The sequence below is a fragment of the Vicugna pacos genome, chromosome X (assembly GCF_048564905.1).
Source record: "Vicugna pacos chromosome X, VicPac4, whole genome shotgun sequence".
NCBI lineage: Eukaryota > Metazoa > Chordata > Mammalia > Artiodactyla > Camelidae > Vicugna > Vicugna pacos.
The window spans coordinates 55,307,492-55,318,509 of record NC_133023.1 but is presented as its reverse complement, the minus strand read 5'-3'; positions in this window follow the sequence as shown (position 1 = coordinate 55,318,509).

The following is an 11,018-nucleotide window of genomic DNA, read 5'->3' as shown; positions in this document are numbered from 1 at the left end:
CATCAATAGTTGCTCTGTAAATAGTGTAATTTTCGTGTGTCCATGAGAGGAGGTGATCTGAGAATATTCCTACTCTGCCACCTTGGCCACTCCCCCCCTGACATCAGGATATTGTTGATGTCAGTTTGCCCCACAACTGCTGATGTTCACTTTGACCATTTGTTCAGGGTGCTGTTCCAAATGACTCCATTTTAAAACTAATATGTCCCTTTTGTATAATAAATTTATGTGCCATTATTTTGACACTGTGAATATTCAGTTGCCTTGTAATATCCTTTTATTATCTTTTAAATTTACTGTAATTCATTTTTTGAATACACAAAAAAGTGTATATAATATATACAAGTTGCTGAGTTTTAAAATAAGTATACAACTGTGAAACCATTACCACAGTCTATGCCATTAACCTCCAAAATTTTCATTACCTCCAAAAGTTTCCTCCTTCCATGTATTAATTGCTGTTTCTTTTGTTGTGGTAAGAATTCTTAACCTAAGATTTACCATTTAGCAAATATGGAAACAACACAAATTTCCACTTTCATGCACTGAATTTATAAATTGTGGCATATTCATATGAAGAAATACTAGTTCATCAGCAAAAATGTACGAAGTACCACTACACAGAATAATAGGCATGAATCTTACAAATTTAACCTTAAGTGAAAGAAGCAACACATATGTTTAATAATTATAGATTCAGATAACTGCAAATAACAGGCAACACTAACTCATATCATTTAAAGATGCATATATAGGATATAAAACTTTGAGCAAAGGGGAGGAAAGTGTGGTCACAAAAGTAAGAGTGTGGGTATTCTCTTTGAAGGAGGAATGGGGCTGAGATCAGACAGAGAAACTGCAAGCACCTTGGGGGATGCTGACAGTACCCCATTTTGTGACCTGGGGCTGTACACTTGATAATCATCTATTAAGCTACACATACATATTGTGGCCTTTTCTCTATGTTACCTTTCACCATAAATGGAGAAAAAATAATGCTAAGGGAAATAACATCCCAGTATAAGCATATTGTAATTGCATTTTAACCAGAAGTAGAGCCAAAATCATTCCCTTTATTTTTAACAGATCTCATTGAGATTAGTAATCTTATTTTGTTTATATTAACAGTCTTATTTTCAAGAACTTATAGTTTTTACTAAAAATGAGTGATTCTTACACAATCTTTTCTATATATAATCTTTTATAATATCAATTATTGTATATATTCCATACTTAGGTGGTACATTTTCATTCAGAATTTAATTGTGAATGTGTACTGAAACCCACAGAAGTGTTGCACTATGGTCACCATTTGTCAGCGATTTCTCCCCTCCCCACCCATTTCCTCTTAGAGTTGGAGGACCAAGCACCTGAGAGAGAAATGAAGGCAAAAAATCTAGAGCAAGGTGCCTGCACTGTAATACATAGATTTGACCAGCCGAGGGCAGTATCGTTTAAGGCTGTTTGTTGGGAAGTCAGGGTCCAAATACCATGCCTGTGGAATTCCTTCTGTTCTTTATGATCAGCCTATTAACCCCTGGGACCGAAGGGGCTATTGTGCCAATAAAGGCTACGGTGTGGGGGGGGGGGTTGTTTTGATGAGCTGCATCTCCCTTGCCTGTTTGACGCTTCTATCTTAACAACCAACCTTCACCCTGCTCCCCCAACAGCAACTCTTTTCTTCCTCTTTCTCCTCAGACAGCAGCTAAGACCACTGACTTGCTAGACTGGGCGTGCCCCCCAACCCCCACCCCAGGCAGAGAAACAGCAGGTGGGTGTGCACAGAGCCCTTCAAGCCCTTCCCTTGTTTGTGAGGAGCAACGCTGAAAGAATTTTCCTGAAAAGTTAGCCTCCACCCCACAATGAGTTCTCCCTGCTTTTGTTTCTAGTCTTGTGTTCCCCCAAGGTGGCCCCAGGGAAGGCGCCACACTGGTATGTGGCACTGATAGAGTCAATAGGAAGAATGTCATGGTGTTTTATCTCATTGATTAATGAAATGAAAGAAAATTGAATCTCTGGGGCCACCCCCTTTGCCTAAAGATAAACAGCATTTCCTGTGATAAATACTGCTCTGCTCTCTAACCTCATTGTTTAGAAATCCAGCTACCATAATTCAGCTCCCTTATTTAAGGATTGACCTGAAGCAGAAATTAAGGAACCATTTCTGTTAAAACTTTACTTTAAATGACTAAGTATTGAAAGGGTCTTTTCAGATTCTTGTTCGGGATTTTTCATCTCTTTAAATTACATTTTCTTCATTGCTAATTCTATTTATACCACTAGAAGACATTTTGAAAAAAAATTATTTTGCCCATAATTCTAGAATCCGAATTCCTCAATTGATTTTTCTCCCACGGTCCCTGCCTCAGAATCACAGAATATTAGAGTTAAAAGATCTCATGGAGAAATCTAATAGGCCTACTCCTGGGCAGTGTTCAAGTGAGAGATGGGAGCAAAGAAGGACAGTGCCATGTTCAAGGCTGTACCTCTTCAGTCCCCGATCTCAAATCAACTATGTAATTTTACATCTCAAGGAACTAGAAAAAGAAGAACAAACTAAATCCAAAGCTAGCAGAGGAAGGAAATAATAAAGATTAAAGCAGAAATAAAAGAAATATAGAATAGAAAAAAAACACAAAAAAACAACAAAACTAAGATTTGGTATTTTAAAAGGTCAACAAAATTGACAAATACTTAGCAGGATTAACTAAGAAAAAATATAAAAAGACTCAAATAAATAAAATCCGAAATGAAAGAGAGGACATTACAACCAATGCCATAGAAATAAATAGGATTATAAGAGATATGATGAATAATTGTATACCAAGAAATTGGACAACCTAGAAGAAATGGATAAATTTCTAGAAACTCACAATCTACCAAGACTAAATCAAGAAGAAATAGAAAGCTTGACAGACCAATAAAAAATAAGGATATTGAACCAGTAATCATAAACCACCTTGCAAAAAAAAAGACCAGGAGCAGATAGCTTCATTGGAGAATTCTACCAAACATTTAAAAAATTAATATCAATATTTCCCAAACTCTTCCCAAAAATTAAAGAGGAGGGAACACTTCCAAACTCATTTTATTTCCCTGATATCAAAATCACCAAAAGAAAAGAAAACTACAGGCCAGTTTCCCAGAGGAATAAAGATGCAAAAATCCTCAACAAAATACTAGCAAATCGTTTTCAACAGCACATTAAAAGTATACGCCATGGCTAGGTGGGATTTATCCCTTGGTTGCAAGGATAGTTTAACATAGAAAAATCAATCTGTGTGATAAAACATATTAACAGAATGAAGGATAAAAATCACATAATCATCTCAATAGATGCATAAAAAGCATTTGAAAAATGCAATACCCTTTCATAATAAAAACACTCAACAAACTCGAAGTAGAAGGAAATTACCTCAACGTAATAAAGGCCATATATGAAAAGCCCATAGCTAACATCGTTCTTAATGGTGCAAGAACTGAAAGTTTTTCTTCTAAGATAAGGAACAGGGCAAGGATGCCCACTCTCACCACTTCTATTCAACATAGCACTGGAAGGCGTAGCCAGAGCAGTTAGCAAAGAAAAAGAAATAAAAGGCACCCAAATCAAAAAGAAGTAAAATTATCTCTGTTTGCAGATAGCATGATCTTATACATAGGAAACCCTAAAGACTCCACACACACACAAACTATTAAAACTAATAAATGAATTCAACAAAGTTGTAGGAGACAAAATCAGCAAACAAAAATCAGTTGCATTTCAGTACACTAACAATGAACAATCTGAAAAGGAAATTGAAAAGCAATTCCATTTACAATAGCATCAAAAAAATAACATATTTAGAAATAAACTTAAGCAAGGAGTTGAAAAGCTAAACTACAAAATATTGTTGAAAGAAATTAAAGAAGACACAAATAAATGGAAAGGCATCTGTGTACATGGATTGGAAGACTTAACATTGTTAAGAGGTCCATAATACCTGTGATGGTTAGTTTTATGTGTCAAATTGACTGGTCCATAGGGTGCCTAGATATTTAGTCAAACATGATTCTGGGTGTTTCTGTAGGGTGCTTTTTATGAGAGTTGCACTTAAATCAGTTAGTTGAGTAAAGCATATTGCCCTCCCTAATGTAGGTGAGCTTCATCCAATCAGTTGTAGGTCTGAATAGAACAAAAAGCCTGAACTTTCCTCAAGTAAGAGAGAATCCTCCTGCATGAAAGCCTTTGGACTGGGACATCAGCTTCTTTTCCTGCCTTTGCACTCAGCTGAAACATCAGCTCTCCTGGTCTGGTTCTTAGACCTTCTAAGTAGGACTAGAGTTAAACCACTGGCTCTCCTGATTGCCAACTCACCCTCTGGATCCTAGGACTTACCACTCTCCATGATTGCAGGAGTCAGTTCTTCATCATCTCTTACACACACACACACACACACACATACTCCACTGGTTCTGTTTCTCAGGGGAATCCTTACTAATATACTACCAAAAGTGATCTACAGATTCAATGCAATCCTTATGGCAAAATCCCAATGGCATTTTTTGCAGAAATAGAAAAATTCATCCTAAAATCATATAGAATCTCAAGAGAACCTGAATAGCCAACATAGTTTTGAAAAAGAACAAAGTTAGAGGTCTCACCTGTCCTGATTTCAAAACATATTACAAAGTTACAGTAACCAGAATGGTGTGGTACTGCCATATTGACAGAAAAATACACCAATGGAATAGACTAGAGAGCTCAGAAATAAACCCTCACCTATGGTCAAATGCTGTTTGAGTCTCAATGAGGAATGGACAGTATCTTTAGCAGTGTTGGGAAAATTGGATATCCACATGCAAAAGAATGAAGTTGGACCCTTACCTTACACCATATACAAAAATTAACTAAAAATTAATCAAAGACCTAAAAATATCACACTCCTATAAGAAAACATGGGAAAGTTTCATGACATTGGACTTGGCAACGATTTCTTGGATATGACACCAAAAGCACAGGTAACAAAAGTAAACATAGACAAATGGGAGTACACCAAACTTAAAAAGTTTTGTGCATCAAAGGTCACAATCAAGGGTGAAAAGGCAACCTACTGAAAATCTGCAAGTCATTTATCTAATAAGGGATTAATATCCAGAATACATTTAAAAAAAAAAACACCTACAACTCAACAACAAAAAAATCAAATAACCCAATTTTAAAAATGGGTGAAGAATTTGAAGAGACCTTTCTCCAAAGAAGATATTCAAATTGCCATTAAGCATATGAAAAGATTCTCAATGTCACTAATCATCCAGGACACAAATCAAAACCACAATGAGATATCACTTCATTAGGATGGCTACCATAAAAAATATATGTGTATAACAAGTGTTATATATATAACAAATATATATATAGCAAGGTGAGGATGTGAAGAGATTGGAACTCTTGTACACTGTTGTTGGAAATGCAAGATGGTGCAACCACTATGGAAAACAGTATGGAACTTCCTTTAAAAATTAAAAATAGAACTACCATATGATCCAGCAATCTCACTTCTGGGTATTTATCCAAAAGATTTGAAAGCGGAGTCTCAAAAATATATTTGTACACCCATGTTCATAGTAGCACTAATCATAATAGCCAAGAGTTGGAAGCAACCCAAGTGTCCACCAATGAATGAATGAATAAAGAAAATGTGAGATAGATAGATACATAGACAGAAGGATATTATTTAGCTTTTAAAAAGAAGGAAATCTTGTTATATGCTACAACATGGATGAACTTTGGGAACATTATGCTAAGTGAAACAAGCTAGTAACAAAAAGACAAATACTGCATGATTCCATCCATATGAGGTATCTAAAGTAGTCAAATTCACAAAAACAGAAAGTGGAATGTTGGCTACCAGAGGCTGGGAGAAAGGAGGATTTGTTGTTTAAAGGGTATAAAGTTTCAGATTTGCAAGGTGAAAATCTCTGGGGATCTGTCTCACAACAGTCTGAATATACTTAACACTACTGAACTGTACACTTAAAAGTTGATCTTATGTTTTATATTATGTGTTTTTTACCACAATAGAAAAATGACATAAAAAAGAAAATCCCTGACTGGAGTATACAGCCTGGCTTGTATGGACTCACAGACTGGGGACAGGAAGTCCAGTGAGAGGGCTGTGAAAATTATCCACAGAAAAGATGCTAAGAGCTTGGACCAGGACAAATTGAATGGAATGGAGAAGAGATGAGGTTTTCAAGAAATGGTTAGGAAGTAACACTGCCAGTAGTTTAGAGACAGAGGAAAAAGTCAGAGGTAGCAAGATTTTAAATTGGATGACTGACAGAATTATGACACCATTAAAAAAAATAGGGAATTCAGGAAAAAGGAAGTGATTTGGGGAAGCTGAATTTTTTTTGGAGACATCAAATGTGAGATGTGTGTGGGACAGCAAAGTATAAATGTTCGATAGGCAATTGGAGGCCCAAGTCTGGAACTCTGGAGAGTTCCCTCCAGAGAGGCAGGAGTTGGAGGTATTAATTGAGTTTTCTGTTTAAAAGTGGTGGTTGAAACCAAGGGTCAACTACAGCCCACAGACCAAATCAAACCCACAATCATAGCAGCACTATTTACAATAGCCAAAACATGGAAACAGCCTAAATGTCCATCAATAGGTGACTGGATAAAGAAGAAGTGGTATATTTATACAATGGAATACTACTCAGCCATAAAAACCGACAACATAACACCATTTGCAGCAACATGGATGCTCCTAGAGAATGTCATTCTAAGTGAAGTAAGCCAGAAAGAGAAAGAAAAATACCATATGAGATCGCTCATATGTGGAATCTTAAGACTCATGGACAGAGAATACAGACTTGTGGTTACCAGAGGGGTAGAGGGTGGGAAGGGATAGACTGGGATTTCAAAATTGTAGAATAGATAAACAAGATTACACTGTATAGCACAGGAAATATACACAAAATGTTATGATAACTCACAGAGAAAAAAATGTGACAATGAGTGTGTATATGTCCATGAATGACTGAAAAATTGTGCTGAACACTGGAATTTGACACAACTTTGTAAAATGATTATAAATCAATAAAAAATGTTAAAAAAAACCCACAACATGTTTTTGGACAGCTTGTGAACTAAAAATTTTTACATTTAAAATGTTTATGTAAGTACCTACATAATTGCTTTGATTTTGCCCTTTGGCCCACAAAGCCAAAAATATTTACTCTCTGACCTTTAAGAAAGTCTGCCAAAGTCCAGTTGAAACCTTGACAGTAGAGGTGCTCACTGAGTCAGTGTTGACAAGGGAAAAGCGTCATGGGTAAGTAAGAGGACAGACAGAGGGGAAACCATAATAAAGCAACAACAAAGAGCAAGAAAGGAGAGTGATTTAAAAAAAAAAAAAGACAGCTAAGCCAACGTGCCAAGTGCTGTACAGAGAATGACAACTGCCATCTGAGTTTGGCAGCTCAGAAACTGTTAGTTGTCATCAGGTTGGCAACCAAATAGAGCAGTGGAAGCAGAAGTCAGATTGTAAGGGATTAACAAGTGAGTAGGTGATGAGCAGGTGGGGAGGATGTGTAGACTATTCTTTGAAGATATTTATAATGTTAGGATGGATTGGCATAGAGTGGTGTCTGGAGCAGGGTGGAGGAGTGGCCAAGAATGGGGTTCTAGAATGGAGGAAATCTGAGTTTGTTATATGTTGAAGGGGATATATAGAGAGAACAAAGGAAGAGGTAAATGAATGATATAGGGGATCACTGTTGGAGCAAGGCCTGGAGGAGTCACTATAGGGTGGGAGCCAGGGTGCCCATCAGAGGAGGCTATTTGCAAGGAGCAGGGAGCGATTCTTCCCCAGCCATGGCAAGAGAAGGTCAGGGAGAGGCAGACAGACTTTCTGGTGATGAGTCTCTTACTCCTATGCTATAAGGAGTAAATACATAAAAGACTTTTTCTCCTGCAAACTTTGACATTTGGAAGCTAAAACAGTAAGCAGACAATTATCCAGGCCCGGAGGTCAGGGAGTGTGGAATTGCATGGTGGTGGTGAAAGCACAGTGACAGGGCTAGCCAAGGGGATCTGGCTTGGCAGAGAGGTTAACAGAGACCAGACCAAGGTGGTCTGGGAGAATGAGGATGGCTTGAGGGTCTAGAAGCCAAGCTGAAGACAGAGTGACTTTGGTGGAAAAAAGAAAACTGAAAGAAACAGAGCTTATACTCAGTAAAGAGGATTTCCAAGTTTAAAATCTTGAAAATGAAACCCTGGTTGAATGAAGAAGGCATCCTAGGTGTGATTCAACGTGTGGGAGGCTGAATAAGAGTAGAGATGGAGATTACTGAAATCGAAAGGAACAGTTACAGGGTCTCATTTACTCCTCATCACATACTTAGGAAATAGAAGATGAGGAAACAGAGGCACTGAGAGGTTATGTAGCCAGTCCAAAGGCATGCAGCTAGGAAATGGCAGAGCTGAGATCTGAACCCAGATCTGACTCCAATATCCAGTTGACCATCTTATGGAAGAGACATGGTGCTTTTCTGTCACTGGAGAGAGAGTGAAAAAAAAAAAAAGATGGCATGGACAGAGGAGGACAGTGTCCTGCAGATGAAGGCAGGTGAAGACAGAATTAAGCACATACCTAGTTTGAACAGTGGAAACAGAATAAGGAGGATTTCATCTGTACAAAATTAGGGAGTTAATTTTTCTTAAGTTCGAAGTGGCCATTTGGAGGTTATCAGCACATGACAATTTACAGAGCACTTACGCTTCATCCCTCAGTACCTTCACAACAGTCTCAGTAGCTATTATTATTATGTTCATTTTACTGAGAAGAAACAGGCTAGTAGACTGTAGTTTGCCCATGATCACACAGAAAGTGAGATACAGGCATGCCATCCAGATAGTGCATTCTTTTGTTGAGCCATCTAGGTGAAAGCAGGATTTACTTTCTCCCCCATGTCACCTGTCATCTTGCTGGTATTGAAGAAATTGCTAGCTCCAGCACCTTCAGTCTGAAGTGATGGAAATCAGAAGGAGGTGGTCTTAGAAAATAAGGACACCTGCGTGCCTAAACCCATATCCTTGGAGAGAACTACTGACAATCTTACCAAACAGCAGAAATATAGAGACCACAGGCATAGCCTGTACCTCCAAAGAACTCATCCATGGAGGACAAAGAATTGGGGGATAGGCTTCTTTTTTTATTTATTTGTTGTTTGTTTGTTTGTTTTCCTTATTTCTTTTTTTAAAAAAAATTTAAGTAGCAATTTCTTATTTATTTATTTATTTATTTGGAGATAATTAGGTTTATTTATTTATTTTTAATGGAGGTACTGAGGATTGAATCCAGGACCTTGTGCATGCAAAGCATGCACCCTACCACTGAGCTATACCCTCCCCACAAGAAAGAACTCTTTTTAAAATTACAATCCAATTTGCTAATTTACATTGCATCCTGGTGCACACTGTACTGTGGGAGCCCAATTTCGAAGCAACTACTACTGCATTGGGCGTTCAAATCCAGCTTCTGAAAGAAAGAGCTTCCTGATGGGTAAGGAGGCAACTGAGTTAGGGCAGAGTAGACAGGAACAGCATGCACAGAGGCACAGAGAAAAGCCTGTTGGCCTGTATGGTGAATGAACTTTGCAGGATGCTTGGAAAGTAAGGTCGTTGTTGAAAAGCCAGGTCATGGGACCTTGTGTGGCAAACTCAGAGCATCAGTCTATGTATAGAGGGCAGTGGAGAAGAGCACCATAGAGTATGCAACAGGGAAGTGATATGATTAGGTTTGTCTTCTGAGCAGTCTTTCCATAAAGAGGCAAGACTGGGCACAGGAAAATCAGACAGGAGGCTGTCTCAGTGGGCCAGATGAGAGATGCCAGCTTAAGCCCCAGGAGAACGGCTAGAGAGGAGGAAACTTACTTGAGAGCATCTTCATACAAAGATTTTTGAGCACTTGTGCTGCTGGGGTTGCTGATTCATAGAAGATGCACCTGTTTTCTAGATACTGCCTGATTGCTCTCCAAAAGGCTGGAAAAATCTATGTAGGCAAAGTTCTTTGGAGTACCCCAATCATTTTCCATTCTCTCAGTCTTCCTATAATGCTGCTTCCAATAAACTGCTCCATAGAGGAGATTGTATTCTCTGATTGTGGATAAAGAAGACCAAAAGCTTCATTTTAAGCGCGTGATTTCCCACGCAATCGTGTAGCTCCCTTCTGCCTTCTCTCCCACTTCACCCAAGCTCCTCAGTATATTGAAAAGTATGTTTCTTTCTTGTTATCAGTCCCAAACCATAATTCTAGGTATGGAAGAAAAAGTGCCTCTCTTTATTGTCTTTCTGAATCAACTTAATTTCGATTCTTCACCCCATCTCAGCAGAAGGTTGGGAAATTCAACCTGAGTCATTCTTGCACTTCCTGCCTCCCTAAGGTCAAGACTGAGTTGTGGAACTTTCCACAGTGCCAGACATCTGAGGAAGCCCCATTTGGTCATCGATCTTCTGTAGTATAAGTGGCCACCAAGCCATTCATTGTCCCCTGTCCATTGCTGCTTCTGTAGGAAGCTGAAAGAATCTGCCAGATGACTGGGAGCCCTGGTGTTTCTGGATGAACTGGGGGAGGGGAGGTGGCCACTCCACTTTGGGAAATTACCAGCTCCTCACAGCACTACTAGGAAGCAGAGTCCAGGGACACACAGTTCTCCCTCTCTTCCATCTACCAGGCTATATACCTTCCCTGAGGCAGTGAAGTGCAGAGCTGGTTTCATTTTGGTGGTATGTGGGGAGAAAGGGGAAGACACAAGAAGGAAAAATACAGCCTACAGCCTATAGCCCCTAAAGGGATGAGCTAATTAAGGGCTGAATAGGTTTATTAAAACTGATATAATATCAGAGTAAAGCAATCTTAGAGCTGATTGTTAAAAAATAATTGGAAAATGCCAGCACCCAATCTAACTTTAAAACACTTAAATGGGGCTCTAGCCCCACATCATGTGTTCATGAGGCATCTCCCAGGTGATGT